Source organism: Rattus norvegicus, chromosome 18 (assembly GCF_036323735.1).
Source record: "Rattus norvegicus strain BN/NHsdMcwi chromosome 18, GRCr8, whole genome shotgun sequence".
NCBI lineage: Eukaryota > Metazoa > Chordata > Mammalia > Rodentia > Muridae > Rattus > Rattus norvegicus.
In genome coordinates, this window is record NC_086036.1 from 50,998,460 (window position 1) to 51,020,752 (window position 22,293).

Sequence of the window (22,293 nt, forward strand, 5' to 3'; positions counted from 1 at the left end):
TACATGATCAATACAACTGTAATTGTTATTAAAAATGACGTAGACAGAAATAAAGAGATAGCTTGCTTTCAAACACCAATGTTTGAAAAACATTGAATCCCTGACCCCTTGGAAGACAGTGTTATACAGAAATGAGCATGTGACCTGAACCTTGTGCCCCTCTCCACCCATATTTACCATTCATAGACAGCTCACAGAGTTTTGAGAAATACTGCTACATTGTCAATTGCATTTCAGACAGAACCAACCAAGGAGTTTATTGTAGACCTTCTAGGAAAAATACACCAAAGGAAATTACTGTAGAGGCAAATGAATATACACAATGGAAAGTTAAGCCAATGGAATTGTCTTTTTCATTTTCAGAGGTTCATTTGGGAGGGCGAGAAAAGGGTAATTTAAGATTCACGCCTTTAGGCACATCAGAAACCATTAACAACTACATTTCAGGACACTGTAATGTATAAAAATTCAATTTAGACTGTTTGACTTTCTTTTTGCAGGAGAGAGAAAAATGTTTGTCTCAGAGTGAACTCCTTGAAAAGCCTGCACAATTACGAAGTATGAAGCTATGATTTTCCTGTAATTTGAAGGTACACATAGCTGAAATTTAAAAAAAAAGCTGCAGTAGACAGACATAGATGGTCTCTATAATTTAAGAACCAGTGAAATCTGCCTAATTTCAGTTTTTCTTGCTTTATAAAGTCAGAACCAAGGGTTCTATATTATAAAGTTTTTACTTCTTTTTCCTTTTTAAACTCAACTATAAAAGCTGTTTGGAAATCTGTATAACCATCAAAATATTCAATCTCAGAAAATAAGAGAAAATTTGGCAAGCTTTTTTTATTGTTCTGGCTTAACATGGCCTCTCTATATTCCTTGTCATAAAATCTAGGTCATAAAAGGTACTAAAATTGCATAGACTAGAAGACTTCTCCTGGCCCCATCCTTTTCTATAGCCTTCAAACTAAATGAAAATTCACAGAGTACGGATTAATGAATATGCATGAGTCTTCATGCATTGACATACATATGATTTCTCATCTACAAAGAACGTTTGGAAGACTTGTTATCTGACCAGAAAAGCCTGTAGTAAGTTGAGATAAAGGAGACTGACTCCAATCCCTTCAGCCTCTGCCATTGCTTTATATTCTAATCACTGTGCTAAGCATCTGTCCCCGGCAGGCAGCCTGTTCAATCTAGCAGATAACGAATGCAGCGGATGGATGGATGGTGGCTGGGCTGGCCTTTCCCCACATGCACGTGAGGAGCCACTGTTCCATTTCTCTGATTACATGGGCAGCGGGGAAGCGTTCTCAGAGCTGTAATTGCCTCCGTTATGAAACATCTTCACCTGTTAGCCAAAGCTAAGTTGAATCACAGCAGAAATTATTAACAGTGGCTGTTTTCAAGCCAGCTTAATTTGAGCTGATGCTGCTGTTCACTTAACACAGATGAATAGGTGTGCAGGACGAGAGTCTAAGTGGAGATGACACACCAATGAATATTTGCTCACAGTCCTGCTGTGGGGAGCTGGCTTCCACAACAACAGACAATTGTTAAAAGCTAAAGGCTGGGGGAACGTTGGAGCTTTGGACAGGACCTACTCTGTAAGAATTTTCTCTGTGCTCATGAGTACTTCCTGGCTAGTGGCAGCTTTTGACAGCTGAATCATTTTTTCAATTAGTTTCCACAATTCTTGGCAAAGACAAAATAATCTCTCTCTCTCTTTGTGTGTGTGTGTGTGTGTGTGTGTGTGTGTGTGTGTGTGTGTGTGTGTGTGTGGTTTGGGGAGTGCTGCTTTGCTTCCAATATGGCCAGAAACACAGCCCCGCCTTTTTTTTTTCAGAGAGCCGAGCAAGCATTAAAATTTAATGGTCTGCTTTCATTTTCTCTGCAGTATGCTTCAAGATGATTATAAATTACAGCATTCTGCTTACTTTTGATGGAATAAGTCATGTATCAGCATTTGATTTAGAAGCTATGTGTGCTTGACATATGAAGCACATCTTGCAGATGTGATTTATCACACAGCTCTTTTGTGTTTGTTTCAGAAGAAAACGACAGCACAGGAGGTTTGGCATGGTGACAGTGACAGCCATCCCATGGGTGGGGCTGGGGCTGTAGCTTTAGAGTATCGATTTCCCAGTGCCACAGTCATCTGGACATAGTGCTGTTTTATTAATACTATTAATATTAAAGACTCCTGGAATCCTCATGTTTGTCCTTCATGCTTGTTGTTGTCCTCAAACGTCTGTGCTATTTGTGTGTTGAAGTTCATGGGGAAAAATGAGCAAGGCATTACTTGAGAGGCGAATCACTTTACCAAGATGGATGGGATAGCACAGGGCAAGACATTCTCCCGTAACCAGCTCAGGAAGTCATTGTCTGATGCAATGCAGTTGGCTCAAAGAAGAAAGGGAACTTGCGGTTTGAGACCAAAGGGACAGATATCATAAGCTTCTGCCTGAGTCTTTGTCTGGTGCCTTGTTTGCCTCTGAGTTTATATTCATTGGGGAACTATAGCATGGCCAGTGTGTTCATTGCACTATCTCTTTACCAACTAGCTCTGATGGCACTGACTGAACCAGTCGTATATGAAATATACTAGTTATCAATCATGTGGTTAAGCAATCTGTTGGGCTGAGTTTGATTTATCAAGTCTTACCAATGACTCAAAGAGAACTGTGGAGATTCCACACATTAGCTCAAACTCATACTTCCCAGTGTGAGTTTAATTTGACCACACATTCCCCTTCTTTGCCCATTACTCCCTTCCTCTAAAGCCAAAGGTAAACCACCCTTTCCTGTGTGACTTACCTTTGTCTTCAGCATTTTCCAGTTGACTTGTGACCTCACTTTACAACTTCCGAGATTTGTGACACAGTGCTCTAGATATATGTACTGTTTCTCTTTCCCCATAGATTATCCTTTAAAGCCAAACTCTTCATCACTCCCTTTGTTTCTAGTATTATAGCCCAACACTCATTTTTGGGGTGGAATAATGCTAAATGAATAAACGTATAAATGAATAGTCATTTAACGTTTTGAAAAGTGAGACAGTACAAAACACTGGAAGATACTCCCTGTGTTTTGACTTATTATATGGAAACTAGAAATCCCAGCGTTTAGTTGGGTACATATTTTCCAGAAAAACAAAAGACTTTCTCAGCCAAGTTGAAGGTGGGTGTGGTCAGTTTCTACATCTGATCATGCAATGTAGTAAGGCATCACTAGACTCAGTCATTTTAGGATGGTATGGTAATTCTGGCAGTGTTTTTATCATGGCTGAAGGGAGGCTGCACTGGGGGAATGCCAGGCTTCATTTTGTATGTCAACATGTTCTTGGGTACGAAAACCTTGACTAACAAGGACATGAGATAGAGATGAAAATCTTGACTAACAGACATGAGATAGAAACAGCCAAACTACAACAGCCTTAGCTGGAACATTTCCTCTACTTCCTTGAATTCACAAAGAGAAAAAATTCCAAGGGTAAACCATAAGTCCTTAGCACAGTTTAGCAGTGGGATGGATTGATGCATACTTGTGGCAAAATGAGAATAATGTATCCCTTGTTCAAAAGCTAGAATGCATTCTAAGCTAGCCACAGCAGAGAGCAAAAGCAAGCATCAATGGTCCCTAGCTGATGGAGCCGATCTTGCTTACAGGGCTTGATATACAAGTCCTGGCAAATCTTGTTTAAGCTTACTTTGAACTCAGTCTCTCATTACCTACCAATGTGGGCCATAGTGACCTTCTGCATGTCTGGGACAGATGCCTTGGGGTCTTAGATCAGGAAACCTGTGTCAAGTGGCTGTAGTGCTCCTACTTCCTGAGCTGGCTTCTCTACATTTCTGAAGCCACAAAAGTCCTCCTAGCTTTAAAAAAGTCTTCTTTCTTCTATTAGTTCCCTCTGTAGCACATTTATTTGGGCCACTTTTATTGCTTCTCTTTTCATTTGTAATATTTTCCCTCAACTGACTAGAACATAAGTTTATAGAGAAGAGGAGCTCTTTCTTTGTGCTGCCCACTCTTCTGTGAATCACAGAGAGAGAGCTGGCTCTGTTGGGAGCCTTGCAAGCACTCACTGAGGGCTACTATACAGCACAAGAAGACAAGTCCAAGTGTATAGACACTTGACCAGGAACCACTGGAGTACGTTGATTAGATTTCTTGACTCCTTAAAGGTACTTTTTGCTTAGATTTTTCCCTTTTAAACATTATAATGTATTCACTTTTTGTGTTTAGTTATATGGTCATGGTAATGCAAAGATAAAGTTTGTGTGTGTGAGCATATGTGAGGAAAAAGAATTCCTCCTTGTCAGACAAGTTTGTATTGTAATTTACACACACACACACACACACACACACACACACACACACACACACACACACACAGTGCTGCATCTTCTTACTGCCCAACAGTTTATTTCTGTTAACATGATTGTTTGATGTTTGTTATTTTCTCTTAATTAGCGTAATTTGATCTTAGGTAACTTCATGACTGGTAACAAGAAGGAAATAAAAGTTTCCAGCTCCCCCCAAAAGTGATTTCCTTACAGGCATATTTGTGTCAAAAGTTTCCATAAGCGGAGACACATAAAGATTCAGAGAACATAAGAATCAGAGAACGTGCAACTGTCGTCTTATGTGGGCACAGTCAGATATGGTGGGCTCTAGTCATCCATCCCAGCTGAACGTGTGTGTGGTGTGAGTCCACACTGAAGTGGGCTGTCAAATATACCCCAGATTCAACAGTGATGTGTAGAAAGTGTGAAACACCTCATTAATAAATTCTCTGTATGAATCAGCTTTCACTCAAACATCTTCTACAGTTACTTACAATTACTCTGCAAGAGACATTTGATGCAACCAACAAAGCCAAGAAGCTGTAGCATTAACAAGAATTTGTGGAAAGGTTTTCTATTCCTTTAACTGGAGTGCATAATTCATAGGTGCTAAGAGGCAGCTTTGATCTGTAATATCTCTCTATAGGCTTTTGGGAATGATGATGAGGCAAGTGTCCACACATAGGACACAGAGAAGCAAGTATGCTTTTCTTGTCTATATGTATAGACATCCTCTGTCCCTGCTATGTCTGAATTCTGGGTATAATGGACAATTTCTCCTTAAAAGGTACTGGCCAGAGGCAACACATGGATGAGCTCGTCTCAATGCCACCATGTAGAGCTAACATTGGGCACAGAGCAAGGGCTGGATTAAGGTTCCTGACCATGTGTGAAAGAATAGGTAGTCCTATTAGAAGAAGAAATTAAAAAAAATGCCCTTCAAATACAGGACTTCATTCATTGCAACATAGGACAAAGCATTCTGTTTCATTGCCGTCCCCTCCTCTGTACATAAGACCTTAGAGTAACAGTAGACCTTTTGTCCAAGAGCCTAAAATACTTATTTTCATTGCAATGTATGAATTGTGTCATCCTTCAAAAGCTCTTTCCTGAAGTTGCTCCCATGTTTGACAAACAACAAAAGATTCTTGTGCGATAGCAATGTTATAAATCACAGTTTCCAAAGAACATGTGTGTATGTGTTTGTGTGTGTGTGATATGCATTCTCTATGTACAATATGAGAGAAAATATTTTGGTACAGTGACTTTTAACACCTCTCCTCAGCTGTTCTGGTAGTTAGCAATGCCTCACAAAGCCTCCTTATTCCTATTTGACTGAAAACAATGAAGAGAATAATGTTTTAGTGTCTATAGAAGCCAGCGTCCTCTAGAGTAACACAGAGCTTATAGAACAAATCATTCATCTCTCTATATGCACAAGCATACATACATGCATTTTGGTTTAATTAGAAGGTCACGCAAGTTTTGTTCCAGCTAGTCCATCAACGGTTGTCTATGAACAAAAGGTCCAAGAATCCACTAGTTGTTGTTCAGTCTGTGAAGGTGAATGCTTTACTGGTCTTCAGTATGTGCTAGGATCCTGAAGAAGTAGTCTCTAATGCCAGTGAAGGAATGGATTGAATAGTGAGGGCAAGAGCAGAAAGAGACAGAGACAGAGCTTCCTTTTTTCCCATGCCTTTATATATACTGCCAGCAGAGTATGGGGTGGTCCAGATAAAGGCGGATCTTCTCATCTCAGAATACCTGGATTAAAGTTTTATCTTCCAACCTCAAAGATACAGATTAGAAATGAGTCTTCCCACTTTTAATGATTTAATTAGCGAAAAATCCATTTCTGGTATGAGCGGTCATTTGGGTCTTGGTTAATTCCAGATCTAGTCGAGGTGACAACCAAGAATCACCATCATAGTACCTCATAAGCAAATCAATTCCCCTCTTATATCCAAGGAGGAATAAAAACAGAAATTGGCCAGAAAATCATAGACTTTTGAAATCTGTAGGTCACATCAATATTAGGCATATGAACCTGCAGGTAAACTGAAATCCAGCCAAAACCTGAAATAAAGACAGTAAACACCATGACTTGTTTCTCTGCAGTTGGCTTCTGTTATAAAAGAGAACAGGCTGCCACTTTCTCATCCTGGTTGTTTGGCTGAAAAGATTGCCCCATCAAAGATTGCACTTTGGGGTATGCATTTTTCTCTCTAGGGAGCACGGTTCAGGGGCACAGGAGTTATGTGGATGGCAGACAAGCTGTGTGGATTTGTATAAAAGGTAGTAAGACCAGATTGGTATACTTAGCACAAACAGTTCTTTTTAATAAAATATGAACTGAAAATTGTCACCTGCAGTGGAACTTAGACATTCTTGTCACCCAATTCTCTAGAATACTAATTGTACGTTTTGTTTTGTTTTGTTTTTAAGAAAAAGAAGCAAAAGCCATTTCCTTTGTGCTCCACTTAGATTTTTTTCTTTGTGACCCATTGCAATCTGAGGAGCTTACATAAAATTTCAAAAGCAAGACAGAGGAGTTTTTCCTACAAAAAGAAAATGTCGCTCAAAAGTGAATACAAATTCCATATATTCCATATTCCATATATTTTATATAATATAATTCCATTATATTTTTAAACCAATGATCGCACTATCAACTTTATGTATAAGAAACAATTTCAGTTGACAGCATGTTAGACCAAAATGAAAGCAGGAGCAAAGGAAGTTATTGATCCCAATAGCAATAAAGATCTGGGAGTTTTAGTAGATGTTCAGAGCGCAGCTCAAAAGATTGCCACAAAAGACCAGCCCCTCCACCCTCCCGCATAGCTCACAGAATTGATACTCTGAGTCTATTTCTTCAAATTGCTATTTTCCAGAAAAAATTAATTGTCACTGTGGGTAGTGGACTGAGTGTGTTCCCCACAGTTCCTGTGTGTCAGTCTTACCCAGAATATGACTGTATTGGAAATAGAATCTCTGGAGAGGTAATTAAGTTAAAATGATCTTCTTAGGAAGGGGTGTATACCAGTACAGCTGCTGTCTTTGTAAGGACAGGATGTCAAGGTAACAGAAGTACACAGAGGTGAGACTCTGTGAAGGCACAGGAAAAGGATCAGTGACAGATAACCAAAACAAACCAAAACAAACCAAAACCCATGCCACACCTTTATCAGGAACCTCTAGCTTCCAGAACAGTCAGGACATAAGCATCTAGAATTCTAGCTACTTCTTCAATAAGCTCTGCCGAGGCAGCCTATGAGATGAGCATACCTGACATTTTCAGCACAAGCTTCCGTGGTCACATTCACTGGAGTTGCTTAGGTCATGCACCACCCTGGAACTCTTGACTAATTGCTGAGTTCTTGGGTTGGCTTCCTGGAAGCTACGGTGAGATTTGGGGAAAGGACCCTCGATGTGAGACTATGGTGGCAGCTGCCACCTGCAAGTGTGGACAGTCTAGTGGAGCACAGACATTGACTCCAACATGGTCTCTTTAGAGGTCTCCCAGATGTGAAGAAAATCAGAGAGTTCTCTCTGTCTCACCAGCATCCATGGGCATGTGTAGTTCCTTTGAGGTTAAACTTTGCTCTTAAAATTAGGAGATGTTTTCAAGGCAAAAACTGTTCTCTGAAAACATTCCTGAAATAATATTTTAGGTTAATCTTGGGGACTTCCTTGAAGATCCTAAGGGTTCAATCTAAGAACAGCAGTAAAGGGGCTGGGGATTTAGCTCAGTGGTAGAGCACTTACCTAGGAAGCGCAAGGCCCTGGGTTCGGTCCCCAGCTCCGGAAAAAAAAAAAAAAAAAGAACAGCAGTAAAACAGGATACATCAAGTATGGTGTCTATTCGGCTGGCAAGAGCCAGGTGGCAGGGTTTTACTGAAGGTCTGTGCGAGGGAATGAGGGTCGTATGTTGCCTGTATGTTGTATGACATTACATCCTAAAATCCTATTTGTATAAGGATATCAGGCATATGGAGGTAGAATCCTCCCTAATAACCCGTTAATCTTGTTGAAGATATGCTGTCTCTGCTTTCTTTCTGTTCCACATGACCCCTTCACACACAATCTACTCACTCAGGCCCCATTCACGTCTGTTTAGAGCAGTGACTTCCAACCTTCCTAATGCTTCGACCTTTAACACAGTTCCTTGTGTTGTGCTGACCCCAACCTTAAACTTATACTTGTTGTTGCTTCATTACTGTAATTTTGACACTGTTATAAATTATAATGTAGATATCTGTGTTTTCCAATGACCTTAGTGGCCCCTCTCATAGGGTTACTCAAATCCCAAAGGGGTTGCAACTCCCAGCTTGAGAACTACTTGTTTAGAGGCTCTTCTGGGATATCCATGAAGATCGTCCATCTTTCCTCACATCTCTGCTTGGATGTTGACTACAGCGTTCTGTCTGCATCACTTTCTCATTTCATTTCCTCCCGTGTTTGTCATCACCTAGTTCTCTGTCTTCCCGCACAGTGAGAAAACATTTATGCTTTCTTTCACCATTGTTTTATCACTTAAATGCTGCCTAGGGTGGAGTTTCTTTACTGTTGCTGTGTTAAGGTGACCTGCAAAAGCAACTTGAGGGAGAAAGTTTACCTTGGCTCACACTTGAGGTTACAGTCAATCAAAGTGGACACATTGTAGCCACAGTGGCAGGAGCCTGAGGGAGACAGTCCCACTGTATCCATAGCCAGCAGTAGAGAGCAATGATGATTGCATGCTAGTGTTCTCCTCCCCTCATTTAGATCATCCAGAATGCCTTGCATCAGTTAACTTAGCCAAGAAAATCCCTCACAGACATGTCTAGTGGTCTATCTCTCTGGTTATTTTAGATTCTGTCAAGTTGACAACACTGCCATACCCCTAAACGTCAAGTAGAAAATAGAAATTGGTTTTGAATAAAGATCTTTTCCCACTCATTTTTATTTTCAGTAGTCAATCATTAGATCTCTTTTACTGAGCTCTTTGCCTAAAAAGATTAAACATGCACAGGCATGTATACATAAGCGCATTTAGGCACACATGTGTTTGTACATAGGTATTATCACAGGAGTCTGTGATACCCTGGAAGCTGCCTTTTCTGTCTGTGCTGGCTGCTTGTTTTGCTTCTTCTGTGGTGGAAGCAGAGCCATCGAATCCCCCAGACAGCATCCTGAGCCATCATTGCAGTCCAGGCAAGCTCTGCTCCCCTAGAGAATGGTACAGGTAAGTGAATTTAATATTTCTTGTGCTTTCCTTAATTATCAGTCCTTAATTATCAGGGTAAGTCATATGCACCAAATTATCATAGTAGGTTTGTGAGTTTGGAGGCATAGCTCAACATTTATTTTCGTAATCATGCCTCAAGTCCAAACCGCTGAGCTATTCCACGTCATATTATTCTATGTCTAAAAGGTGGCAAGAAGTCAGGATAGGATTTCCTTCGTGAAACTTATCTGGCGCTCACTAGATATTGAAAGAACTAGCAGATATTCTTATACCTATTCTACACTGTGGTCCTCACAGGCCAGATTCACTCAGTACGTATCTCAGCATGGATAGCCCCAAGCAGTGGGCATGAGAGTATGGATTTCCTAATCCAGTTTTTTAGAACCGGAGGGTCTTGGTTCAACCTGGTCCTATCTCACCATAAGTGGTAAGTAAAGCCAGAGTCAACATTATTGATATCTGTAAGGATTTCTCGGATTTCAAGAGCAGCTCAGCCCTAGTGTGACTTCAGTTTGTTCACTAACCAAGACTAAAGATGGACACCTGGTCCCATTAGAGGAAGCTAGGTAACTGGCACAGGGAAATTCTCCAACAGTTGGGCCTTTTTCTATAGAGCTCATTGTAACCGTACATTATCCATCCCTCACAACCATTTTTATAGTTTTTCCACCAGGATAGCCATCCTCTTTATTTAATTTGCTGAAGACATAGCGTGCTTATTCCTCAGATGGATGAGAAATCTTAGATTTACCAGAACTTATATAGTGCATGAAATTGATAAGAGGAACAAGTTACTTATGATTTTACAAAGTGTAAATATCCTTAAACACTAGACACAGGTGTCTTGACAGGTATTGGAGAATCTATGCAAACACTTCCTCTGGGATGTACTCCTGCTACAGTAATTTTAATAACAATAACTTCTTTTGTATGTATCATCTGCTGGCAACTCTATCGTGTTCCTATGTGTGACATGCTTGCTACTATTTTACTCGAACATCATTATTATTTGTGGGCATATGAAGAAGATACCAAGCACTGTTAAGATTAGGACTTTTCATTATGTGTATAAAAATGATTAGTTGAGATTTTAGTCAACTCCCTCTCTTCTAGTTTTGAGATAAGGACTACTGTTGATGTCTCTGCAGGCCAAGATAACTGATTTGGCTACGCCATTGTTTCTGTTTGGATTCATGAAACCCTGCAGAGTAGCTTTTAAAGTATAACAGATATAATATGAATTACAGGAGGGTTTAAGGGTTCAAGGCAAAGCCTATGGTTGAGAGGGAAAAGCCCAAGTTGGAGTAGATAACATGTTCATTTATTTATCTTATATGTTAAATGTGTGGTGGAGAAAGGAAAAAAAAAATGAGCACTCCACATGTAGAGTAAGAGACTGCGGAAGAGTCGAGAGCTAGGCTCTATGGGGACATCAGACAATGGGGAGGATTGTGTTCATTTGTTTGTGAGTAGCCTGAGGCTTATGGAGGAGTAATGAGGCTGACTGCATATATGCTAGGATTTACAGAAACACAGGTTGGATGAGATAAACAAGATATCTTCCTCTGAGACAGGTCGGAAGAGATACTGCTAGTCATTTAACTCCTCCAAGTGGTATGCATGTTCTTGTATAAATTTGAAAGCACCTGGCAACACCACAAAAAGTTCTGTAGCGAGGTAGTAGGTTATCCATCAACTATGTACTCACTACACAGGAAGAGCCTAGATAATAAAGAATAGATCCTACTTGAAAGGAAGGAAAAGCAAAAGAGTATAAGAAACAGATTGGGGGTGAAAGGGCAGGTAAGAATACAAGGAAACAGAAGTGTAAGGAGTTAACATCTCATGGCTTCTATGATTCAGCTTCCTGTATCGAGAGAGGAAACAGATGTTTCATCCAAAGGGTATTCCACATGGATTGATGAAAAGATCCTGACCATTCAGGCCATAGATCCAGCCCCAAATCTCCTTAGGGTGCTGGGGCAGCAATGACTTCTTCAGTCTTGGTCAGCAGTATAAAAGCTGTTCATGTTGCCCTACCCAATTCTCAGAGCTCTGTCTGTGGTCAGGAACTTTTCCCAGAGGAAACTGACTAAGATTTAGTTACTCTAGGAGCCTGATCACAGTCAGGGAGCTTGGAATCAGTCTACCACAGCCCCTTGGAGGAGTAGGAGGCAGTTGTGGACCAAGGGGAGGGTGAGGCACAGACACTGAAAAGCTCAGGTGGCAGGAAGCTCAGGCAGTGAAGGGCTCAGAGGTTAATGGCCTTGCCCTCTTTGACAAGGAGCTGGACAACTTCAGTAGATACTTATAGCCAAGGGACAAAGGTCAGCTGGTTGCTTAAACTCTGTGGTAAGCCATGCCCTTTGAGAAATGAGAACCGTAAAGTTCAGGTCCAGTTGTTAGTCCCCTCAGCCTTGCATAATGGCACAGTGAAGGAAAGAATCCACAGAGTTCAGAGAAAGCCCACAGAACAAGAGAAAGGCTTTGTCAACCAAGTATCTGACAGAATCTTAACACCTAGATTCCAGAAAGAATTTAAAAAGCTAAAGATTTTTTAAAAATGCATATTTAAAAACTAAAATCTCTCAAATATCCAATTCATAAATGGACAAATGAATTTGAATAGGCAGTTCTTTAAAAGAGAAATAAAATAGTCAATGAGTAGCTACCAAACCAATTAGCATCTGTGATGGTTTGAAGGAGAATGGCCTCTGTAAGCTCATATGGTTGAATGTTTAGTCTCAGGGGAGTAGAAATGTTTGGAAAGAGTCAGGAGACGTGAACTTGTTGGCAGAGGTGTGTTACTGGGGCTGCGTTTCAAGGTTTCAAGAGCTCATGCTAGTCTCAGTCTCCCTCTCAGTCATGGTGTCTCTTTTTAGAAAATAGAACAGTAACTAAGGCACTATCTATTGTTATTAGGGAAATATTAATTAAAACTACATTAGCACTCTGTTTTAGCTCTGTCAGAATGCCTGTTATCAAGAAAACAAATAAAAGACACCATTTGCTGTAACCCCGCAATGACTGACCCTTGGTGAACAATGCCTTGGGTAACTCAAGAGGGGCTCCAGGAAAAAAGGCAAAGGGCCTTATACCTTAGGTACACTTTATTCTCTAGAGATAGTTTTTGGTCGTGATTTCTTGCCTCCTCAACAAACATTTGCATTCAATTTATAAGACATGGTGATTTTGTTGGATATCAGGGCATAGTTATAGAACCCTTCTAGTCAGTGTACCCTGAATCTGAATATGGCCTTCTGCCTTGCTTCTGTGCTTTTCCAGGCACAATCTATAGTAGACACCAGGCAATTGTGCTTTAATTGGTTTTTCTTTTATAAGAGTTACCATGGTCATAGTGTCTCTTCCCAGCAATTGAAATAGGAACCCTGATTGCCTGCTCATGGGAAAGGAAACTAAAGTGACCCCTATGGAAATTCCTACAGCTTCCATAGGCAACCAAGAATAGAAATCTTATATAACCCAGCTATACTACTTCTAGGTCTGTACTCTTAAGTTATTAAGTCAACATACTACAGGACTACCTGCATATCCAAATTTATTATTGTATTATTCATAATAGTGAATGATATAGGGCAGACCTGGGTACCTATCAATGAACAGTAAAGGAAAGTTAGTGCATATACCCAATTTTAGTTCATTTACCCACAGAGAACAATTAAATTACGTCATATTCAGGAAAACGGATGATCTAGAGAACAAAGCCAAACTTAGAAAGCTAAATCATCACATGTTATTGCTTACATGGAATGTAGGTTAACTATGTATGTTAGGAGAAGAAAGAGTAGAGAGTTGTGGAGGGAGGTGGAGGAAGAGTAGGGTAGTGATACTACCCTTGAGGGAAGTGGAACTGATATTGGAGATGTTGGAAATATGTTAATTATAGACAAATTAATATGTGCATATACCGAACTCTTTTGGGCCAACATGGCAGCACTTGTCTAGTTGTCTGCCTAAGTGACAGGGACCTGGCTCACTTACCTTCATCAGTCAGCTTGTGGATTGGTTTGTAAAAACCAAGATAATTATTTACAGCAAGGAACATTAATCATCATCATTTTCTTAAGATATACAGTCCAGTTTTAGCTGTATCTTCTTAAATGCATCCATATGATTATGTAGGCCTTTAAAGTTTATAATGTGTGATGTGTTTTCTCTCACATGTGATGACATGTACCATAAAAGCAAACAGGCAGTCTATTTGGGGACAGGAAAGGCGCTAGCAAGAGTGTGCAGAAAGTGGGAATGGAGGAGTGGGTTGACCAAATAAGGTCAAATATGCTGATATATACATATAAAAATGTCATAATGAAACCCATTATTTTGAATAGCAACTGAAAACAATTAATTTTTTAAAAAAAAAATCACAAAGGTATCCATCCATAAAACAATAATGCATGAGGTAAATAAAATATTCAAAAGCTGTAAATAGTACTTAAAATTTACCATGTATATAATACACAATTACTACACGATATAGTAAAGGAAGAAATTGAGATGAGTTTCCCTTTATAGAAACATGGTGTGGCCTAAGGGAAGGGTCTTGGACTCAGGGATGAGCTGAACTTTGGGTGTGTGTACACAGCAGATATTTTTTCCACAGACCTGAGTATCAATTTCACTCTGTGGAAAATCAAGAGGTTGGCCTTCAAGGCTGCACCTGCCCAGGACAGCCTGTGAGTCATTGAATCTAAGTATAAATTAACGCAGCTCCGAGAGCATAAGCGATTTCTAATTGCTGATGTGTGACAATTTAAAATAAGAAGCCAAAATGGTCTCTGCCATTAGCTCTGACACCAGTCTCCCTCGAAGACAAAGGTCAGCCACTTCAATTTCCTCCATCCTGCCGGCTCCATCCCCCAACAGGCATAACATTCCTGGCCTGCCTTTTCTTCATGAATCTCTTGTCTAGATTAATAAGTGTCTGATTTCTCTGAAGGAAATGGCTCTTATATTGAAGGTACATTAATTCTCTTAGGTCACTGTGGCACCATTTGCTTAATTCTATTACAAAGTGACAGACATAGATTCCATTGTCCTCACCCAGCTCATGGCTTCTGCCTAAACACCAAGAAAGTCATTTCAAACAAATAATATTAGTGTCTTAGAGTTTCCGTAAGTTATGTTCTTTAGGTGATCGCTCCTTAAAATGGTGTCACCTTGGTTTTTTTTTTTTTTTTTTTTTTTTTGGTTCTTTTTTTTGGAGCTGGGGACCGAACCCAGGGCCTTGCGCTTCCTAGGTAAGCGCTCTACCACTGAGCTAAATCCCCAGCCCCATCACCTTGTTTTTTACACAGGTATTTAATTTTTCCTTGTCTTATCGTCCAGCAGATGGGAAATATTTCACAAGCTGTGGGCCTTCTGAAAGTGTTTTCCTAGGAAATGAGACACTCAACTGAGGATCTAGGAAGCTACTCTCCACCTAGATTATAGACACAAGAAATTATGTTTTTTCCTATCCTCCAATGTAGAAATAGAAACCTGCAAGTTCCACAAGTCTGGATCCAGCTTCACGACTTGAACAACCCTGCTGTTACCATAACCAGAGTACAGGAGGAAGGAGTTGTCCATCGGCCTCTAAGACCTGGCTCTGTTAAAAAGCTAGAGAGGAATGGGCAAGAACGGCATTGGGGTTTCTCATCTTAAGTAAATAACTAATATCTACTTTGAATTAACACAGGAAGGTCATATCATATACACTTACATAAAATCTCACAGAGACCAAATGTAATTCTAGAAGAAGGATTTATATTTCTACCGTTTTGGAGGGAGAGTTGGAGGATATGAAAATTCATTGTGGTTTTTTTTTTTCCCTCTCATGTTTATTTTGTAATAGCTGGTACTAACGAGGTCATTTCTTTTTTTTTTTTTCTTTTTCTTCTTTTTAGAAAAATTTTGAACTAGGAATTAAATAATGCACACTTTAGTATGCAGTTGGTTCAAGAAGAAATGACAAGGGAAGTAGAAAAGGTCCTAAGACAATGGAAAATGGAAAATGCACACACTAAACCTAAGAAACCATCACCAGCAGAACAAAGAATGAAGTTTAAATCGTGACAAATGTGCATTCAAAACAGTCAAAGGATTTCAAAATGGCCTCCCTTTACATCTCAGAAGAGCTAAGAAAATGCCACCACTGTCCTAAATATAAGATTTACAGTAGAAAGGAAACAATACCATCAGATATATGTTTTTTGGGTTTTTTTTACTATTTTATAGATAAAATGTTGTAACCATAACCAGGAGTACAGCAGTAACAGATAAAATGAACAGAAAAAAAATGGGAAAAGCAAGGAAACCTTTGCCGTGGGTTTTAAAGATCAATCAAATCAGCAAACCCTTTGCCAGGCTAAGGGAGAAACAGTGACAGAGATTTGAGTGGCACAATTTAAAACCACGAGAGAAGGTAAAATTGGTGTAACTAAGTAAGGATAATCAGGAGACTAGGAATATGCACCAATGCATTGGCGGTGTAACTAAGTAAAGACGATCAGTAGACTAGAGATATACACCAATGAGTTGGGTGGCCTACGGGTGTGTGCAGTTTTATAGAGACTGTTGAAGCTTTGAAACATGGGAAAAAAATAAAGTAGAAAAAAGTGCATGATACAACAAGGACAGGGAGTCATGATAAATTAATATTAATTAAACAACTATTATTTAAATATTTAATAAATAAATATTAACAAAATAATATTAATAAGATTAATAAGATTAATCTCCCAACAAAGCTCACTTCTAGTTTAAAACTGTGTGAAATATTTAAAGAATTAATACCAATCCTTCCCAAACAGTCCCAAATTGGATAATTTCAGAATCACTTTATGAAGGCAGAATAACATGCCTAGAGGATTGGTCCTGGAATGCACGGATGGTTTTACACACAAATAAATTAGAGTAGTGAAAGGCTAAAGCGACGGGGAAATCTATGCCACTCTATTCCTAGGAAAAACTCACTTCAAGGCTATAGAAGAACAGAGGCGACTTCAAAAGATGATTGCCTGAGTTCTGAGATTAGAAGTTGAAGTAAAGCTAGGCAGAAGACTTGGCTAGACATGTCGCTAAAGAAGACATATAAATGACAATCCTCTGTGAAAAGATGATCAATATTGCTAACGAAGGGAATACAAATCAAAGAAACTATGCCATCTACTGCATACCTGTTAGAATGTTACTGTTTAAAAACACCACCACACCACCACACCACCACACGGGGGTGGGGCACAAGGGGGAGGGAAGGAGGAAGGGATTGAGGGAGGGAAGAGAGAGAGAGAGAGAGAGAGAGAGAGAGAGAGAGAGAGAGAGAGAGAGAGAGTATGCATGTGCTATAAGGCTGTGGGGAAATCTTATACACAGGCAGCAGGAAGGTTGTACTAGTTACTATTTTTTTTTTTGCTGTGATAAAACACCATGCCCAAAAGTAACTTGAAGAGTTTATCTGCTTATAGCTGTGAAGATAGAGTCTATAATGACAGGGGAGGCCCTGAAGCAGGCGCCCAGAGCAAGAAACAGAGGGAATCGCATCTCAACCACACAAAGGAAGCAGAAACCCCAAAGCCTTCCCAAATGACTTACTTCCTCCAGCAAGGCCACACCTCCTACTATTTCCATAACCACCCGGAGCAGTGGCACTAACTAGGGAGCTCAAATCTCCGAGCCTATGTGGGATATTTCTTATTCAAAATACTACAAAGGCCAAATGATAGCCACTATGGAAAACAGTCTGAAATTCCTCAATTAAAATTACAAGTACCTCGAGATCCAGTGAACAGTTAACCAAAGGGATTGGAAATCGAAACTTTGAAGAGATGTTTGCATCCTCCTGTTCACATTCCAGAAGACTGACAGACCTTAAATCTCCACCTTGTGATGGATTGATGGAGAAAATGTGATATATATACACAGCAGTGTATTAATCAACCTTGAGGAAGTGAGTTGTGTAACATGAACGACTCTAGAGGACATTGTACTAAGGGAAATGAGCCAATCACAAAAAGATCAATCCCCTGTGACCCTAATCACATGAAGTTGTAACATGGTCCAATTTGGAGAAGAGAATATAGAATGATGGTGGCCATAGACTGGGGAGGAAGAATGTGTGATCAATTCTGTCTTAGCCTGGATTATCTTCCAGTATAATACTGCCCTTAGTCTAATGGCATGGTCGTAGAGTCAGAAACTCTCAGTGGCTGTGTGCTGGGCCCTTTCTCTCAGAATATTTGTGCAATAGTTTTTGGGTTCATATGCTGGGCAGTGTCCACATGCTACAAGTCAAGTATATCGAGCTTCTGACTTGAGGGCTTAGGAATTGTTTGTGTTTACATTTGCAGGAAAGATTAATATTTTTGAATCTTGGTGTTGTTTCTGTGGTCTCTATAACAATAGTACTGTCTAAGCTGTAGAAACAGTGAGATTTTAAGCATACCCTGAGCTCTGTATGTACATGAACACCCTCTATGTTAAGGGGGTCACCGGCATGTAATCTCATAATGTTGTTTAGGTCAGCTGACTAGGAAAGGAATCAACTGTGAATGACAAGCATTTACTCTCCGTCTGTTTCTTAAATGCAGGGATGAAACGCCAAGGTGAGATGCGCTTCTGAGCCAGGAATAGTTTGAGAGTGTGAACACACTCTCCACACACCCTCTGTTTACTTGGAACTCCATCTCCTTCACCAGCTCTCACCCCTGTGTAGACGGATCCCAGTGTCCCACATCCCACACTCTTCATGCTCTGGTTATTTCCATATGAAAATGATCAATGCATCATGGGCCTTCAACTCCTCGTAACGGCTCCAGTGGCACATAAAAACCAAAGCAAATGTGTGTTCTTTTCTCCTGGTCTTTTGTCTTTGTCCTCTGATCATGCCAAAATCTCCGGAAAGAACAGAAGTAAAAGCTGACTTCCTGTATGTAGTGCATGGAATTTCCTTTAGTTTGGTTTTAACCAAGCCAATATTTAACCTCCTTCTTTATGCTGAGGCCAACTCTTAGTGACAATGTGAGTTGTGCCTTATTTTGCAGGTTGGTAAATAATTTTCAGGCATTAAGCATTGATTTTTCTCTTCATTGACATGTATAAGTGTATGGTTGTGACTCAAGTGGAGATCTTGCAGGGGAATGAAATGTGCTATATTTTAGGAGGTAAGACGCTGGGCTACAGGACTCTGAACACATGAAGCATCCTCTGCTCTATTATAAGGACCTCACACAGCTGCAGATGTTGAAGAATAGCTGAAGGAGTGACTGAAATTTTTTCTTGGCCCCAGAGACACAGGAAGGCGCAGATACTGAAAACCAACTCAATCTATAGTCCATTACATTGCCCTTCCAAATTGTAATCCTTCACACATTCCTTCACTTTAAGAAAGAAATAAAAAATGATGGTCTTTTTCAAGGCCCAAGTCAGAAAAAGAAAGAGGTATCTTTCTTTAGGAACTATACACCAGCTTTCCTATAGCTTCCCTTTGTTCCTACCCTGACGAGGGCTTATTTATTTATTTGTTTATTTATTTTAATCTTTATTAACTTGAGTATTTCTTATTTACATTTCTTTTTTTTTCTTTTTTTTTCTTTTTTCTTTTTTTTCGGAGCTGGGGACCGAACCTGGGGCCTTGCGCTACCACTGAGCTAAATCCCCAACCCCGCTTCACTCCTTCTTTAAACGGGGAACAAGAATACCCTTGGCGGGGAATAGGGAGGCAAAGTTTAGAACAGAGGCAGAGGGAACACCCATTCAGAGCCTGCCCCACATGTGGCCCATACATATACAGCCACCAAACTAGATAAGATGGATGAAGCAAAGAAGTGCAGGCCGACAGGAACTGGATGTAGATCTCTTCCGAGAGACACAGCCAGAATACAGCAAATACATAGTCGAATGCCAGCAGCAAACCACTGAACTGAGAATGGGACCCCCGTTGAAGGAATCAGAGAAAGGACTGGAAGAGCTTGAAGGGGCTCGAGGTCCCATATGAACAACAATGCCAACCAACCAGAGCTTCCAGGGACTAAGCCACTACCCAAAGACTGTATATGGACAGACCCTGGGCTCCAACCACATAGGTAGCAATGAATAGCCTAGTAAGACCACCAGTGGAAGGGGAAGCCCTTGGTCCTGCCAAGACTGAACCCCCAGTGAATGTGATTGCTGGGGGGAGGGCGGTAATGGGGGGGAGGAGGGGAGGGGAAGCCAATATAGAAAGGGAAGGGGAGGGGTTAGGGGGATGTTGGCCCAGAAACTGGGAAGGGGAGAATAACAATCGAAATGTAAATAAGGGGGTTGGGGATTTAGCTCAGCGGGAGAGCGCTTGCCTAGCAAGCACAAGGCCCTGGGTTCGGTCCCCAGCTCCGGGGGGGGGGGGGGGGGAGGAGTGAAGCATTCACATTTTGATCATCCTTCTTGAGTTTCATGTGTTCTGTGCATCTGGGGTAATTCAAGCATTTGGGCTAATAGCCACTTATCAATGAGTGCATACCATGTGTGTTTTTCTGTGATTGGGTTACCTCACTCAGGATGATATTTTCCAGTTCTATCCATTTTCCTATGAATTTCATAAAGTCATTGTTTTTGATAGCTGAGTAATATTCCATTGTGTAGATGTACCACATTTTCTGTATCCATTCCTCTGTTGAAGGGCATCTAGGTTCTTTCCAGCTTCTGGCTATTATAAATAAGGCTGCATGAACATAGTGGAGCATGTGTCTTGGTTATATGTTGGGGCATCTTTTGGGTATATGCGCAAGAGAGGTATAGCTGGATCCTCAGGCAGTTCAATGTTCAATTTTCTGAGGAACCTCCAGACTGATTTCCAGAATGGTTGTACCAGTCTGCAATCCCACCAACAATGGAGGAGTGTTCCTCTTTCTCCACATCCTCACCAGCATTTGCTGTCCCCTGAGTTTTTGATCTTAGCCATTCTCACTGGTGTGAGGTGAAATCTCAGGGTTGTTTTGATTTGCATTTCACGAGGGCATCTTTAATTCATTACCTCCATCACAGCCTTTCATTTTCTGTGCAACCTAAAATGAAATAGCCATTTAACTGAAGTATAGAAGAAAAATGTTTGAAAATACGTAAGCACCGGGTGCTGTCTCAAACATGCCCTGCTTTTACCTACTAGGCTAAAAGCAGGGCTCTGCTCTCTCCATGGAGTCAGATAGAATCCTAAGAGATTTCCAGCAAGCAGTGTATACTTTTGACACAGCTAATCCTCACTTTGGCAGTCTACTTCATGGGTTTCCTCAACCTTTATAAGGCATTAGATGCTAACCTTTCATCTTTTGTCTCTTGCAGGACTCAGATGGTGCTCTTTGAATGGACCATTAGTTCTGTCTTCTTCTGATAAAATCCACTCTGCGGTCATTTTAAAAAATTTATTCTTCTCTCATAAATTACATCCTGACCGCAGTTACCCTACCCTGTTTCCAGCCACTCTCCTCCATCCACTTCCATTTCCCTTAAGAAAAGGGCAGGCGTCCTATGGAGCAACCAGATACGGCATATCGAGCTGAAATAGACACTTCCCTTTTATATTAAGGCTGGATGAGACAACCCAGCAGGAAGAGAAGGTCCCAAAAGTAGGTGAGAGTCAGAGACAGCCTCTGTTCCCACTCTTAAGGGTTCCACAGTGACACCAAGCTACCCAACCATACCATACACAGAGAGCCTAGAACAGACCCATGCAGGCTGCCTGATCCATGAATCTCCCTGGGAAGCAGAAATAGAATATATATCCAGGACAGAATGTGGGCAGGTGCAAGACTGGAAGAGGAGTGATCAGGTACAAGGAGGATAGAGAGAGAGAGCGAGAGCGAGAGCGAGAGCGAGAGAGAGAGAGAGAGAGAGGCACTAGGGGAGACAATTGGAATTGAGGTGGGAGGCATTTCAGGAATGAGCTTGAAACCTAGTGCAATGGAACCTTCCAGGAATCTATGAGGTGAGCCCAGAAGGGACTGCTAGCAATGGGAAATCTGGAGCTAAGATGGAGCTTCCGCAATCATTTTTGGAGGAAGCTGTATAGTTTGAAGGTATGCCATGTCAAGCTCGGAATACATTAGATAATTCAACCTTGAGCACACCATGCCAACACACCTCCTTGTTAGGTTAGAGTTGTGTATTTTGAGTTTGGATATTCTGGATTATTGGGGTCCTTTGTGCCAATGTCTAACTACAGAATGCATAAGGATGTATTGAGTGTGTGTGTGTGTGTGTGTTTGTGTGTGTGTGTGTGTTTGTGTGTGTGTGTGTGTGTGTGTGTGTGTGTGAGAGAGAGAGAGAGAGAGAGAGAGAGAGAGAGAGAGAGAGAGAGAGAGCGCTCAGCTTGCCATGAACCTGATTTTATTAAGCACAAAAGCCTAATCAATTGCAGGGAATGATGTCAGGTGTTTTGATAGTCTGAACACTTGCCAAAATCTGATTGTGAAGTTCACATTTCCCAGTGGTCAGACATCTACTCTATATGATGTATTCAGCTGGAGAGATGGCTCAGCAGGTAAGAGCTCTGACTGTTCTTCCAGAGAGCTTAGATTCAAATCCCAGCAACCACATGGTGGTTCCATAATGGGATCCAATGCCCTCTTCCGGGTGTGTCTGAGGACAATCACAGTTTAGTCAATTTTTACCTGCATATTCTCCTAGATTGAATTCCTGGGGTGCTTTGGTCCCAACTTTAACTTTCAGTGAAAAATTACT

At 40.7% G+C, this 22,293-nt stretch overlaps 1 long non-coding RNA gene across 3 annotated transcripts in view; it reads left to right on the forward strand.

Annotated features, from left to right (window-relative positions):
• LOC102546473 (uncharacterized) overlaps positions 1 to 22,293 on the forward strand; it is a 40,877-nt gene that overhangs the window by 10,444 nt on the left and 8,140 nt on the right. For 2 of the 3 annotated variants that reach the window (XR_005496217.2, XR_597006.4), the window contains one exon: positions 501 to 590. This is a non-coding gene — a long non-coding RNA (uncharacterized LOC102546473). Of the gene's footprint in view, positions 1 to 500; positions 591 to 9,409; positions 19,737 to 22,293 lie in introns of those variants that run through there. The other variant, XR_010059829.1, reaches the window with a different exon arrangement.